Raw genomic sequence first — 15,048 nt, forward strand, 5'->3', positions numbered from 1 at the left:
TTCAGTTCCTGTGTACCCAAGTTTATATTCCGTGTAGTAGTGATATCTTATGATGTTTCTTTTTCTGTGTGACTTATTTCACTTACAATCATCGTACCTTAATCCACTCATTATGCTGCTACGGGCCTGATGACATAGATTTCATTGCTGAGTGATATAGCATTGTACGTAAGTACCACAACTTCTTTATCCATTTTTCGCTTTCTGTGATATTGAACTTGTACCGTAAACAAGGTTCTTGTAAACAGAGCCGGCCCAAACTTTGGGGTGGCTGTGTCTTTTTGATTTTAATTTCCCTAAGCTATAGGACCATAAGTGGAAGTGCCCTAGGCTCTGTTGCTTTGTTTTTTAGATGTTTCAGGAAACAGCATACACTTCTCCAGAGTGGCTGTTGGCAATTTACATCCCGCCCATCAGCATAACAAGGCTCCCAATTCTCCATGTCCTGTCTTGCCTTTCTGGATTTTACACTTTTTTCAGATGGCCCTTTTGACCGGGGGGGGCAGTGAGACTTCATTGTAGTGCAGATTTCCTTTGCAAGCTTGCTTGGTTGGCCAAAAAGGGCGTATGCGTTTTTTCCTGAATATATTCAGGAAAAAACGCATACGCCCTTTTTGGCCAAGTGCATCATTGTGGACGTTCTGCCTCTTTTCCTATGCTTTACATGCAATTCCCGTCTACCTCCTGAAATCGGTTTCCTGTAATTCTGCCCTGCTTTCAAGTCCTCTTGGCAGCCTTACTTCAATATATTTTTGGACGATAGCTGTCATTTATAACTCTGCAGGTTTGTGAATTACAGTGCCCCTGAGCTCCTTTCTTCAACTCGCTTTCTTGTGAGCTGGCCACAACACCGCAGGATTGCTTCAGGCCCTAGTGTGGTTCCGGCATGGCATGCTGAACCTTTGGTTAATTTCTCTTCCTGGTGGGAAATGAGAGTTAAATTTGCCCGTCCAGACACCTCCAGCTAGTCTCTCATTGGTTCTCCCTATTCCTGTACATTTTCCGCAGAAATTGCAAACTGGGCCAAACAGGAGTTTAAAGGCACTGACTCTCCAAGTGGGGAGAGTGTTAGTAAAGCGTCTTGAATGTTGCACTCGAGTACCAGGGGACGAAAACTGAGACACATTTGAACACGTTTCCCAATCACACGGTGGATCATACTCTGGGTTCCACATGCATGTTTTAGCTGAAGGAAGAATCCCTTAAACCTGGAGAGTTGAGACCCATGGAATGGGTACCATGCAATATGACTTCAAAGGGTCTGCATTTGCTCACCGAACCTCACCAATCCTATCACTGCTGCGTTTATGCCGCCGTACACACGGTTGATTCTCTTTCGGAGACATATAAATCCACAGGTTTTAAGATTCTTACTAGTCAGGTGTATTCTTAGGCGTTTAATATGGGGTGTTGAGTACACTTCGTTTAGCAAGGAGTAGCTCTTGTCTATTACATATTTGGCTTATGGCACGGTATCTGTGCTAATTTCAATCTCTGGTTTCATGCTGCACCCCAACTCACCTTTCCCCTTTAGCAAGCATAAGTTGGTTTTCTACATTTGAGACACTGTTCTGTTTTGTAATTCAGTTCCTGTGTAGCCAAGTTTACATTCCATGTAGTAGTGATATCTTATGATGTTTCTTTTTCTGTGTGACTTATTTCACTTAGACTCATCATACCTGCATCCACTCATTATGATGCTATGGGCCTGATGACATAGATTTCATTGCTGAGTGATATTGCATTGTACGTAAGTACCACAACTTCTTTATCCATTTTTCGCTTTCTGTGATATTGAACTTGTACCGTAAACGAGGTTCTTGTAAACAGAGCTGTCCCAAACTTTGGGGTGACCGTGTCTTTTTTATTTTAATTTCCCTAAGCTATAGGACCATAAGTGGAAGTGCCCTAGGCTCTGTTGCTTTGTTTTTTAGATGTTTCAGGAAACACCATACACTTCTCCAGAGTGGCTGTTGGCAATTTACATCCCGCCCATCAGCATAACAAGGCTCCCAGTTCTCCATGGCCTGTCCTGCCTTTCTGGATTTTACACTTTTTTCAGATGGCCCTTTTGACCGGGAGGCAGTGAGACTTCATTGTAGTGCAGATTTCCTTTGCAAGCTTGCTTGGTTGGCCAAAATGGGCGTATGCGTTTTTTCCTGGGAAAAAACGCATACGCCCTTTTTGGCCAAGTGCATCATTGTGGACGTTCTGCCTCTTTTCCTATGCTTTACATGCAATTCCAGTGTACCTCCTGAAATCGATTTCCTGCAATTCTGCCCCGCTTTCAAGTCCTCTTGGCAGCCTTACTTCAATATATTTTTGGACGATAGCTGTCATTTATAACTCTGCAGGTTTGTGAATTACAGTGCCCCTGAGCTCCTTTCTTCAACTCGCTTTCTTGTGAGCTGGCCGCAACACCGCAGGATTGCTTCAGGCCCTAGTGTGGTTCTGGAACGGCATGCTGAGCCTTTGGTTAATTCCTCTTTCTGGTGGGAAATGAGAGTTAAATTTGCCCGTCCAGACACCTCCAGCTAGTTTCTCATTGGTTCTCCCTATTCCTGTACATTTTCCGCAGAAATTGCAAACTGGGCCATACAGGAGGTTAAAGGCACTGACTCTCCAAGTGGGGAGAGTGTTAGTAAAGCGTCTGGAGTGTTGCACCCGAGTACCAGGGGACGGAAACTGAGACACATTTGAACACGTTTCCCGATCACACGGTGGATCATACTCTGGGTTCCACATGCATGTTTTAGCTGAAGGAAGAATCCCTTAAACCTGGAGAGTTGAGACCCATGGAATGGGTACCATGCAATATGACTTCAAAGGGTCTGCATTTGCTCACCGAACCTCACCAATCCTATCACTGCTGCGTTTATGCCGCTGTACACACGCTTGATTGTCTTTCGGAGACATATAAATTCGTAGTTTTTAAGATTATTTCTAGTCAGGTGTATTCTTAAGCGTTTAATATGGGGTGTTGAGTCCACTTCGTTGAGCAAGGAGTAGCTCTTGTCTATTACATATTTGGCTTATGGAACGGTATCTGTGCTAATTTCAATCTCTGGTTTCATGCAGCACCCCAACTCACCTTTCCTCTTAAGCAAGCATAAGTTGGTTTTCTACATTTGAGACCCTGTTCTGTTTTGTAATTCAGTTCTTGTGTAGCCAAGTTTACCTTCCGTGTAGTAGTGATATCTTATGATGTTTCTTTTTCTGTGTGACTTATTTCACTTAGAATCATCGTACCTGAATCCACTCATTATGCTGCGACGGGCCTGATGACATAGATTTCATTGCTGAGTGATATTGCATTGTACGTAAGTACCACAACTTCTTTATCCATTTTTCGCTTTCTGTGATATTGAACTTGTACCGTAAACGAGGTTCTTGTAAACAGAGCCGTCCCAAACTTTGGGGTGTCTGTGTCTTTTTGATTTTAATTTCCCTAAGCTATAGGACCATAAGTGGAAGTGCCCTAGGCTCTGTTGCTTTGTTTTTTAGATGTTTCAGGAAACACCATACACTTCTCCAGATTGGCTGTTGGCAATTTACATCCCACCCATCAGCATAACAAAGCTCCCAGTTCTCCATGGCCTGTCCTGCCTTTCTGGATTTTACACTTTTTTCAGATGGCCCTTTTGACCGGGGGGCAGTGAGACTTCATTGTAGTGCAGATTTCCTTTGCAAGCTTGCTTGGTTGGCCAAAAAGGGCGTATGCGTTTTTTCCTGAATATATTCAGGAAAAAACGCATACGCCCTTTTTGGCCAAGTGCATCATTGTGTACGTTCTGCCTCTTTTCCTATGCTTTACATGCAATTCCCGTCTACCTCCTGAAATCGGTTTCCTGCAATTCTGCCCCGCTTTCAAGTCCTCTTGGCAGCCTTACTTCAATATATTTTTGGACGATAGCTGTCATTTATAACTCTGCAGGTTTGTGAATTACAGTGCCGTTGAGCTCCTTTCTTCAACTCGCTTTCTTGTGAGCTGGCCGCAACACCGCAGGATTGCTTCAGGCCCTAGTGTGGTTCCGGCACGGCACGCTGAGCCTTTGATTAATTCCTCTTCCTGGTGGGAAATGAGAGTTAAATTTGCCCGTCCAGACACCCCCAGCTAGTCTCTCATTGGTTCTCCCTATTCCTGTACATTTTCCGCAGAAATTGCAAACTGGGCCAAACAGGAGGTTAAAGGCACTGACTCTCCAAGTGGGGAGAGTGTTAGTAAAGCGTCTGGAGTTTGCACCCGAGTACCAGGGGACGAAAACTGAGACACATTTGAACACGTTTCCCGATCACATGGTGGATCATACTCTGGGTTCCACATGCATGTTTTAGCTGAAGGAAGAATCCCTTAAACCTGGAGAGTTGAGACCCATGGAATGGGTACCATGCAATATGACTTCAAAGGGTCTGCATTTGCTCACCGAACCTCACCAATCCTATCACTGCTGCGTTTATGCCGCTGTACACATGCTTGATTGTCTTTCGGAGACATATAAATTCGTAGTTTTTAAGATTATTTCTAGTCAGGTGTATTCTTAAGCGTTAAATATGGGGTGTTGAGTCCACTTCGTTGAGCAAGGAGTAGCTCTTGTCTATTACATATTTGGCTTATGGAACGGTATCTGTGCTAATTTCAATCTCTGGTTTCATGCAGCACCCCAACTCACCTTTCCTCTTAAGCAAGCATAAGTTGGTTTTCTACATTTGAGACCCTGTTCTGTTTTGTAATTCAGTTCTTGTGTAGCCAAGTTTACCTTCCGTGTAGTAGTGATATCTTATGATGTTTCTTTTTCTGTGTGACTTATTTCACTTAGAATCATCGTACCTGAATCCACTCATTATGCTGCGACGGGCCTGATGACATAGATTTCATTGCTGAGTGATATTGCATTGTACGTAAGTACCACAACTTCTTTATCCATTTTTCGCTTTCTGTGATATTGAACTTGTACCGTAAACGAGGTTCTTGTAAACAGAGCCGTCCCAAACTTTGGGGTGGCTGTGTCTTTTTGATTTTAATTTCCCTAAACTATAGGACCATAAGTGGAAGTGCCCTAGGCTCTGTTGCTTTGTTTTTTAGATGTTTCAGGAAACACCATACACTTCTCCAGATTGGCTGTTGGCAATTTACATCCCGCCCATCAGCATAACAAAGCTCCCTGTTCTCCATGGCCTGTCCTGCCTTTCTGGATTTTACACTTTTTTCAGATGGCCCTTTTGACCGGGGGGCAGTGAGACTTCATTGTAGTGCAGATTTCCTTTGCAAGCTTGCTTGGTTGGCCAAAAAGGGCGTATGCATTTTTTCCTGATTCAGGAAAAAACGCATACGCCCTTTTTGGCCAAGTGCATCATTGTGTACGTTCTGCCTCTTTTCCTATGCTTTACATGCAATTCCCGTCTACCTCCTGAAATCGGTTTCCTGCAATTCTGCCCCGCTTTCAAGTCCTCTTGGCAGCCTTACTTCAATATATTTTTGGACGATAGCTGTCATTTATAACTCTGCAGGTTTGTGAATTACAGTGCCCCTGAGCTCCTTTCTTCAACTCGCTTTCTTGTGAGCTGGCCGCAACACCGCAGGATTGCTTCAGGCCCTAGTGTGTTTCCGGCACGGCACGCTGAGCCTTTGGTTAATTCCTCTTCCTGGTGGGAAATGAGAGTTAAATTTGCCCGTCCAGACACCCCCAGCTAGTCTCTCATTGGTTCTCCCTATTCCTGTACATTTTCCGCAGAAATTGCAAACTGGGCCAAACAGGAGGTTAAAGGCACTGACTCTCCAAGTGGGGAGAGTGTTAGTAAAGCGTCTGGAGTTTGCACCCGAGTACCAGGGGACGAAAACTGAGACACATTTGAACACGTTTCCCGATCACACGGTGGATCATACTCTGGGTTCCACATGCATGTTTTAGCTGAAGGAAGAATCCCTTAAACCTGGAGAGTTGAGACCCATGGAATGGGTACCATGCAATATGACTTCAAAGGGTCTGCATTTGCTCACCGAACCTCACCAATCCTATCACTGCTGCGTTTATGCCGCTGTACACACGCTTGATTGTCTTTCGGAGACATATAAATCCGTAGGTTTTAAGATTATTTCTAGTCAGGTATATTCTTAGGCGTTTAATATGGGGTGTTGAGTCCACTTCGTTGAGCAAGGAGTAGCTCTTGTCTATTACATATTTGGCTTATGGAACGGTATCTGTGCTAATTTCAATCTCTGGTTTCATGCAGCACCCCAAGTCACCTTTCCCCTTAAGCTAGCGTAAGTTGGTTTTCTACATTTGAGACCCTGTTCTGTTTTGTAAGTCAGTTCCTGTGTAGCCAAGTTTACATTCCGTGTAGTAGTGATATCTTATGATGTTTCTTTTTCTGTGTGACTTATTTCACTTACAATCATCGTACCTTAATCCACTCATTATGCTGCTACGGGCCTGATGACATAGATTTCATTGCTGAGTGATATTGCATTGTACGTAAGTACCACAACTTCTTTATCCATTTTTCGCTTTCTGTGATATTGAACTTGTACCGTAAACGAGGTTCTTGTAAACAGAGCCGTCCCAAACTTTGGGGTGGCTGTGTCTTTTTGATTTTAATTTCCCTAAGCTATAGGACCATAAGTGGAAGTGCCCTAGGCTCTGTTGCTTTGTTTTTTAGATGTTTCAGGAAACAGCATACACTTCTCCAGAGTGGCTGTTGGCAATTTACATCCCGCCCATCAGCATAACAAGGCTCCCAATTCTCCATGTCCTGTCTTGCCTTTCTGGATTTTACACTTTTTTCAGATGGCCCTTTTGACCGGGGGGCAGTGAGACTTCATTGTAGTGCAGATTTCCTTTGCAAGCTTGCTTGGTTGGCCAAAAAGGGCGTATGCGTTTTTTCCTGAATATATTCAGGAAAAAACGCATACGCCCTTTTTGGCCAAGTGCATCATTGTGTACGTTCTGCCTCTTTTCCTATGCTTTACATGCAATTCCCGTCTACCTCCTGAAATCGGTTTCCTGCAATTCTGCCCCGCTTTCAAGTCCTCTTGGCAGCCTTACTTCAATATATTTTTGGACGATAGCTGTCATTTATAACTCTGCAGGTTTGTGAATTACAGTGCCCCTGAGCTCCTTTCTTCAACTCGCTTTCTTGTGAGCTGGCCGCAACACCGCAGGATTGCTTCAGGCCCTAGTGTGGTTCCGGCACGGCACGCTGAGCCTTTGGTTAATTCCTCTTCCTGGTGGGAAATGAGAGTTAAATTTGCCCGTCCAGACACCCCCAGCTAGTCTCTCATTGGTTCTCCCTATTCCTGTACATTTTCCGCAGAAATTGCAAACTGGGCCAAACAGGAGGTTAAAGGCACTGACTCTCCAAGTGGGGAGAGTGTTAGTAAAGCGTCTGGAGTTTGCACCCGAGTACCAGGGGACGAAAACTGAGACACATTTGAACACGTTTCCCGATCACACGGTGGATCATACTCTGTGTTCCACATGCATGTTTTAGCTGAAGGAAGAATCCCTTAAACCTGGAGAGTTGAGACCCATGGAATGGGTACCATGCAATATGACTTCAAAGGGTCTGCATTTGCTCACCGAACCTCACCAATCCTATCACTGCTGCGTTTATGCCACCGTACACACGCTTGATTCTCTTTCGGAGACATATAAATCCACAGGTTTTAAGATTCTTACTAGTCAGGTGTATTCTTAGGCGTTTAATATGGGGTGTTGAGTACACTTCGTTTAGCAAGGAGTTGCTCTTGTCTATTACATATTTGGCTTATGACACGGTATCTGTGCTAATTTCAATCTCTGGTTTCATGCAGCACCCCAAGTCACCTTTCCCCTTAAGCAAGCATAAGTTGGTTTTCTACATTTGAGACCCTGTTCTGTTTTGTAATTCAGTTCCTGTGTGGCCAAGTTTACATTCCGTGTAGTAGTGATATCTTATGATGTTTCTTTTTCTGTGTGACTTATTTCACTTAGAATCATCGTACCTGAATCCACTCATTATGCTGCGACGGGCCTGATGACATAGATTTCATTGCTGAGTGATATTGCATTGTACGTAAGTACCACAACTTCTTTATCCATTTTTCGCTTTCTGTGATATTGAACTTGTACCGTAAACGAGGTTCTTGTAAACAGAGCCGTCCCAAACTTTGGGGTGGCTGTGTCTTTTTGATTTTAATTTCCCTAAGCTATAGGACCATAAGTGGAAGTGCCCTAGGCTCTGTTGCTTTGTTTTTTAGATGTTTCAGGAAACACCATACACTTCTCCAGAGTGGCTGTTGGCAATTTACATCCCGCCCATCAGCATAACAAGGCTCCCAGTTCTCCATGGCCTGTCCTGCCTTTCTGGATTTTACACTTTTTTCAGATGGCCCTTTTGACCGGGGGGCAGTGAGACTTCATTGTAGTGCAGATTTCCTTTGCAAGCTTGCTTGGTTGGCCAAAAAGGGCGTATGCGTTTTTTCCTGAATATATTCAGGAAAAAACGCATACGCCCTTTTTGGCCAAGTGCATCAATGTGGACGTTCTGCCTCTTTTCCTATGCTTTACATGCAATTCCCGTCTACCTCCTGAAATCGGTTTCCTGCAATTCTGCCCCGCTTTCAAGTCCTCTTGGCAGCCTTACTTCAATATATTTTTGGACGATAGCTGTCATTTATAACTCTGCAGGTTTGTGAATTACAGTGCTCTTGAGCTCCTTTCTTCAACTCGCTTTCTTGTGAGCTGGCCGCAACACCGCAGGATTGCTTCAGGCCCTAGTGTGGTTCTGGCACGGCACGCTGAGCCTTTGATTAATTCCTCTTCCTGGTGGGAAATGAGAGTTAAATTTGCCCGTCCAGACACCCCCAGCTAGTCTCTCATTGGTTCTCCCTATTCCTGTACATTTTCCGCAGAAATTGCAAACTGGGCCAAACAGGAGGTTAAAGGCACTGACTCTCCAAGTGGGGAGAGTGTTAGTAAAGCGTCTGGAGTTTGCACCCGAGTACCAGGGGACGAAAACTGAGACACATTTGAACACGTTTCCCGATCACATGGTGGATCATACTCTGGGTTCCACATGCATGTTTTAGCTGAAGGAAGAATCCCTTAAACCTGGAGAGTTGAGACCCATGGAATGGGTACCATGCAATATGACTTCAAAGGGTCTGCATTTGCTCACCGAACCTCACCAATCCTATCACTGCTGCGTTTATGCCGCTGTACACACGCTTGATTGTCTTTCGGAGACATATAAATTCGTAGTTTTTAAGATTATTTCAGGTCAGGTGTATTCTTAAGCGTTTAATATGGGGTGTTGAGTCCACTTCGTTGAGCAAGGAGTAGCTCTTGTCTATTACATATTTGGCTTATGGAACGGTATCTGTGCTAATTTCAATCTCTGGTTTCATGCAGCACCCCAACTCACCTTTCCTCTTAAGCAAGCATAAGTTGGTTTTCTACATTTGAGACCCTGTTCTGTTTTGTAATTCAGTTCTTGTGTAGCCAAGTTTACCTTCCGTGTAGTAGTGATATCTTATGATGTTTCTTTTTCTGTGTGACTTATTTCACTTAGAATCATCGTACCTGAATCCACTCATTATGCTGCGACGGGCCTGATGACATAGATTTCATTGCTGAGTGATATTGCATTGTACGTAAGTACCACAACTTCTTTATCCATTTTTCGCTTTCTGTGATATTGAACTTGTACCGTAAACGAGGTTCTTGTAAACAGAGCCGTCCCAAACTTTGGGGTGGCTGTGTCTTTTTGATGTTAATTTCCCTAAGCTATAGGACCATAAGTGGAAGTGCCCTAGGCTCTGTTGCTTTGTTTTTTAGATGTTTCAGGAAACACCATACACTTCTCCAGATTGGCTGTTGGCAATTTACATCCCGCCCATCAGCATAACAAAGCTCCCAGTTCTCCATGGCCTGTCCTGCCTTTCTGGATTTTACACTTTTTTCAGATGGCCCTTTAGACCTGGGGGTAGTGAGACTTCATTGTAGTGCAGATTTCCTTTGCAAGCTTGCTTGGTTGGCCAAAAAGGGCGTATGCGTTTTTTCCTGAATATATTCAGGAAAAAACGCATACGCCCTTTTTGGCCAAGTGCATCATTGTGTACGTTCTGCCTCTTTTCCTATGCTTTACATGCAATTCCCGTCTACCTACTGAAATCGGTTTCCTGCAATTCTGCCCCGCTTTCAAGTCCTCTTGGCAGCCTTACTTCAATATATTTTTGGACGATAGCTGTCATTTATAACTCTGCAGGTTTGTGAATTACAGTGCCCCTGAGCTCCTTTCTTCAACTCGCTTTCTTGTGAGCTGGCCGCAACACCGCAGGATTGCTTCAGGCCCTAGTGTGGTTCCGGCACGGCACGCTGAGCCTTTGGTTAATTCCTCTTCCTGGTGGGAAATGAGAGTTAAATTTGCCCGTCCAGACACCCCCAGCTAGTCTCTCATTGGTTCTCCCTATTCCTGTACATTTTCCGCAGAAATTGCAAACTGGGCCAAACAGGAGGTTAAAGGCACTGACTCTCCAAGTGGGGAGAGTGTTAGTAAAGCGTCTGGAGTTTGCACCCGAGTACCAGGGGACGAAAACTGAGACACATTTGAACACGTTTCCCGATCACACGGTGGATCATACTCTGTGTTCCACATGCATGTTTTAGCTGAAGGAAGAATCCCTTAAACCTGGAGAGTTGAGACCCATGGAATGGGTACCATGCAATATGACTTCAAAGGGTCTGCATTTGCTCACCGAACCTCACCAATCCTATCACTGCTGCGTTTATGCCACCGTACACACGCTTGATTCTCTTTCAGAGACATATAAATCCACAGGTTTTAAGATTATTTCTAGTCAGGTATATTCTTAGGCGTTTAATATGGGGTGTTGAGTCCACTTCGTTGAGCAAGGAGTAGCTCTTGTCTATTACATATTTGGCTTATGGAACGGTATCTGTGCTAATTTCAATCTCTGGTTTCATGCAGCACCCCATCTCACCTTTCCCCTTAAGCTAGCATAAGTTGGTTTTCTACATTTGAGACCCTGTTCTGTTTTGAAATTCAGTTCCTGTGTAGCCAAGTTTACATTCCGTGTAGTAGTGATATCTTATGATGTTTCGTTTTCTGTGTGACTTATTTCACTTACAATCATCGTACCTTAATCCACTCATTATGCTGCTACGGGCCTGATGACATAGATTTCATTGCTGAGCGATATTGCATTGTACGTAAGTACCACAACATCTTTATCCATTTTTCGCTTTCTGTGATATTGAACTTGTACCGTAAACAAGGTTCTTGTAAACAGAGCCGTCCCAAACTTTGGGGTGGCTGTGTCTTTTTGATTTTAATTTCCCTAAGCTATAGAACCATAAGTGGAAGTGCCCTAGGCTCTGTTGCTTTGTTTTTTGGATGTTTCAGGAAACAGCATACACTTCTCCAGAGTGGCTGTTGGCAATTTACATCCCGCCCATCAGCATAACAAGGCTCCCAATTCTCCATGTCCTGTCTTGCCTTTCTGGATTTTACACTTTTTTCAGATGGCCCTTTTGACCGGGGGGCAGTGAGACTTCATTGTAGTGCAGATTTCCTTTGCAAGCTTGCTTGGTTGGCCAAAAACGGCGTATGCGTTTTTTCCTGAATATATTCAGGAAAAAACGCATACGCCCTTTTTGGCCAAGTGCATCATTGTGGACGTTCTGCCTCTTTTCCTATGCTTTACATGCAATTCCCGTCTGCCTCCTGAAATCGGTTTCCTGCAATTCTGCCCCGCTTTCAAGTCCTCTTGGCAGCCTTACTTCAATATATTTTTGGACGATAGCTGTCATTTATAACTCTGCAGGTTTGTGAATTACAGTGCCCCTGAGCTCCTTTCTTCAACTCGCTTTCTTGTGAGCTGGCCACAACACCGCAGGATTGCTTCAGGCCCTAGTGTGATTCCGGCATGGCACGCAGAACCTTTGGTTAATTCCTCTTCCTGGTGGGAAATGAGAGTTAAATTTGCCCGTCCAGACACCTCCAGCTAGTCTCTCATTGGTTCTCCCTATTCCTGTACATTTTCCGCAGAAATAGCAATCTGGGCCAAACAGGAGTTTAAAGGCACTGACTCTCCAAGTGGGGAGAGTGTTAGTAAAGCGTCTTGAATGTTGCACCCGAGTACCAGGGAACGAAAACTGTGACACATTTGAACACGTTTCCCGATCACATGGTGGATCATACTCTGGGTTCCACATGCATGTTTTAGCTGAAGGAAGAATCCCTTAAACCTGGAGAGTTGAGACACATGGAATGGGTACCATGCAATATGACTTCAAAGGGTCTGCATTTGCTCACCGAACTTCACCAATCCTATCACTGCTGCGTTTATGCCGCCGTACACACGCTTGATTCTCTTTTGGAGACATATAAATCGGTAGGTTTTAAGATTCTTACTAGTCAGGGATATTCTTAGGCGTTTAATATGGGGTGTTGAGTCCACTTCGTTGAGCAAGGAGTAGCTCTTGTCTATTACATATTTGGCTTATGGAACGGTGTCTGTGCTAATTTCAATCTCTGGTTTCATGCAGCACCCCAACTCACCTTTCCCCTCAAGCAAGCATAAGTTGGTTTTCTACATTTGAGACCCTGTTCTGTTTTGTAATTCAGTTCCTGTGTAGCCAAGTTTACATTCCGTGTAGTAGTGATACCTTATGATGTTTCTTTTTCTGTGTGACTTATTTCACTTAGAATCATCGTACCTGCATCCACTCATTATGCTGCTACGGGCCTGATGACATAGATTTCATTGCTGAGTGATATTGCATTGTACGTAAGTACCACAACTTCTTTATCCATTTTCCGCTTTCTGTGATATTGAACTTGTACCGTAAACGAGGTTCTTGTAAACAGAGCCGGCCCAAACTTTGGGGTGGCTGTGTCTTTTTGATTTTAATTTCCCTAAGATATAGGACCATAAGTGGAAGTGCCCTAGGCTCTGTTGCTTTGTTTTTTAGATGTTTCAGGAAACACCATACACTTCTCCAGAGTGGCTGTTGGCAATTTACATCCCGCCCATCAGCATAACAAGGCTCCCAATTCTCCATGTCCTGTCTTGCCTTTCTGGATTTTACACTTTTTTCAGATGGCCCTTTTGACCGGGGGGCAGTGAGACTTCATTGTAGTGCAGATTTCCTTTGTAAGCTTGCTTGGTTGGCCAAAAAGGGCGTATGCGTTTTTTCCTGAATATATTCAGGAAAAAACGCATACGCACTTTTTGGCCAAGTGCATCATTGTGGACGTTCTGACTCTTTTCCTATGCTTTACATGCAATTCCCGTCTACCTCCTGAAATCGGTTTCCTGCAATTCTGCCCCGCTTTCAAGTCCTCTTGGCAGCCTTACTTCAATATATTTTTGGACGATAGCTGTCATTTATAACTCTGCAGGTTTGTGAATTACAGTGCCCCTGAGCTCGTTTCTTCAACTCGCTTTCTTGTGAGCTGGCCGCAACACCGCAGGATTGCTTCAGGCCCTAGTGTGGTTCCGGCACGGCACGCTGAGCCTTTGGTTAATTCCTCTTCCTGGTGGGAAATGAGAGTTAAATTTGCCCCTCCAGACACCTCCAGCTAGTCTCTCATTGGTTCTCCCTATTCCTGTACATTTTCCGCAGAAATTGCAAACTGGGCCAAACAGGAGTTTAAAGGCACTGACTCTCCAAGTGGGGAGAGTGTTAGTAAAGCGTCTTGAATGTTGCACCCGAGTACCAGGGGACGAAAACTGAGACACATTTGAACACGTTTCCCGATCACACAGTGGATCATACTCTGGGTTCCACATGCATGTTTTAGCTGAAGGAAGAATCCCTTAAACCTGGAGAGTTGAGACCCATGGAATGGGTACCATGCAATATGACTTCAAAGGGTCTGCATTTGCTCACCGAACCTCACCAATCCTATCACTGCTGCGTTTATGCCGCCGTACACACGCTTGATTCTCTTTTGGACACATATAAATCCACAGGTTTTAAGATTCTTACTAGTCAGGTGTATTCTTAGGCGTTTAATATGGGGTGTTGAGTACACTTCGTTTAGCAAGGAGTAGCTCTTGTCTATTACATATTTGGCTTATGGCACGGTATCTGTGCTAATTTCAATCTCTGGTTTCATGCTGCACCCCAACTCACCTTTCCCCTTAAGCAAGCATAAGTTGGTTTTCTACATTTGAGACCCTGTTCTGTTTTGTAATTCAGTTCCTGTGTAGCCAAGTTTACATTCCGTGTAGTACTGATATCTTATGATGTTTCTTTTTCTGTGTGACTTATTTCACTTAGAATCATCGTACCTGCATCCACTCATTATGCTGCGACGGGCCTGATGACATAGATTTCATTGCTGAGTGATATTGCATTGTACGTAAGTACCACAACTTCTTTATCCATTTTTCGCTTTCTGTGATATTGAACTTGTACCGTAAACGAGGTTCTTGTAAACAGAGCCGTCCCAAACTTTGGGGTGGCTGTGTCTGTTTGATTTTCATTTCCCTAAGCTATAGGACCATAAGTGGAAGTGCCCTAGGCTCTGTTGCTTAGTTTTTTAGATGTTTCAGGAAACAGCATACACTTCTCCAGAGTGGCTGTTGGCAAATTACATCCCGCCCATCAGCATAACAAGGCTCCCAGTTCTCCATGGCCTGTCCTGCCTTTCTGGATTTTACACTTTTTTCATATGGCCCTTTTGACCGGGGGGCAGCGAGACTTCATTGTAGTGCAGATTTCCTTTGCAAACTTGCTTGGTTGGCCAAAAAGGGCGTATGCGTTTTTTTCCTGAATATATTCAGGAAAAAACGCATACGCCCTTTTTGGCCAAGTGCATCATTGTGGACGTTCTGCCTCTTTTCCTATGCTTTACATGCAATTCCCGTCTACCTCCTGAAATCGGTTTCCTGCAATTCTGCCCCGCTTTCAAGTCCTCTTGGCAGCCTTACTTCAATATATTTTTGGACGATAGCTGTCATTTATAACTCTGCAGGTTTGTGAATTACAGTGCCCCTGAGCTCCTTTCTTCAACTCGCTTTCTTGTGAGCTAGCCACA

The sequence above is a fragment of the Leucopleurus acutus genome (assembly GCF_964270905.1).
Source record: "Leucopleurus acutus genome assembly, chromosome: 1".
In the NCBI taxonomy this organism is placed as follows: Eukaryota; Metazoa; Chordata; class Mammalia; order Artiodactyla; family Delphinidae; genus Leucopleurus; species Leucopleurus acutus.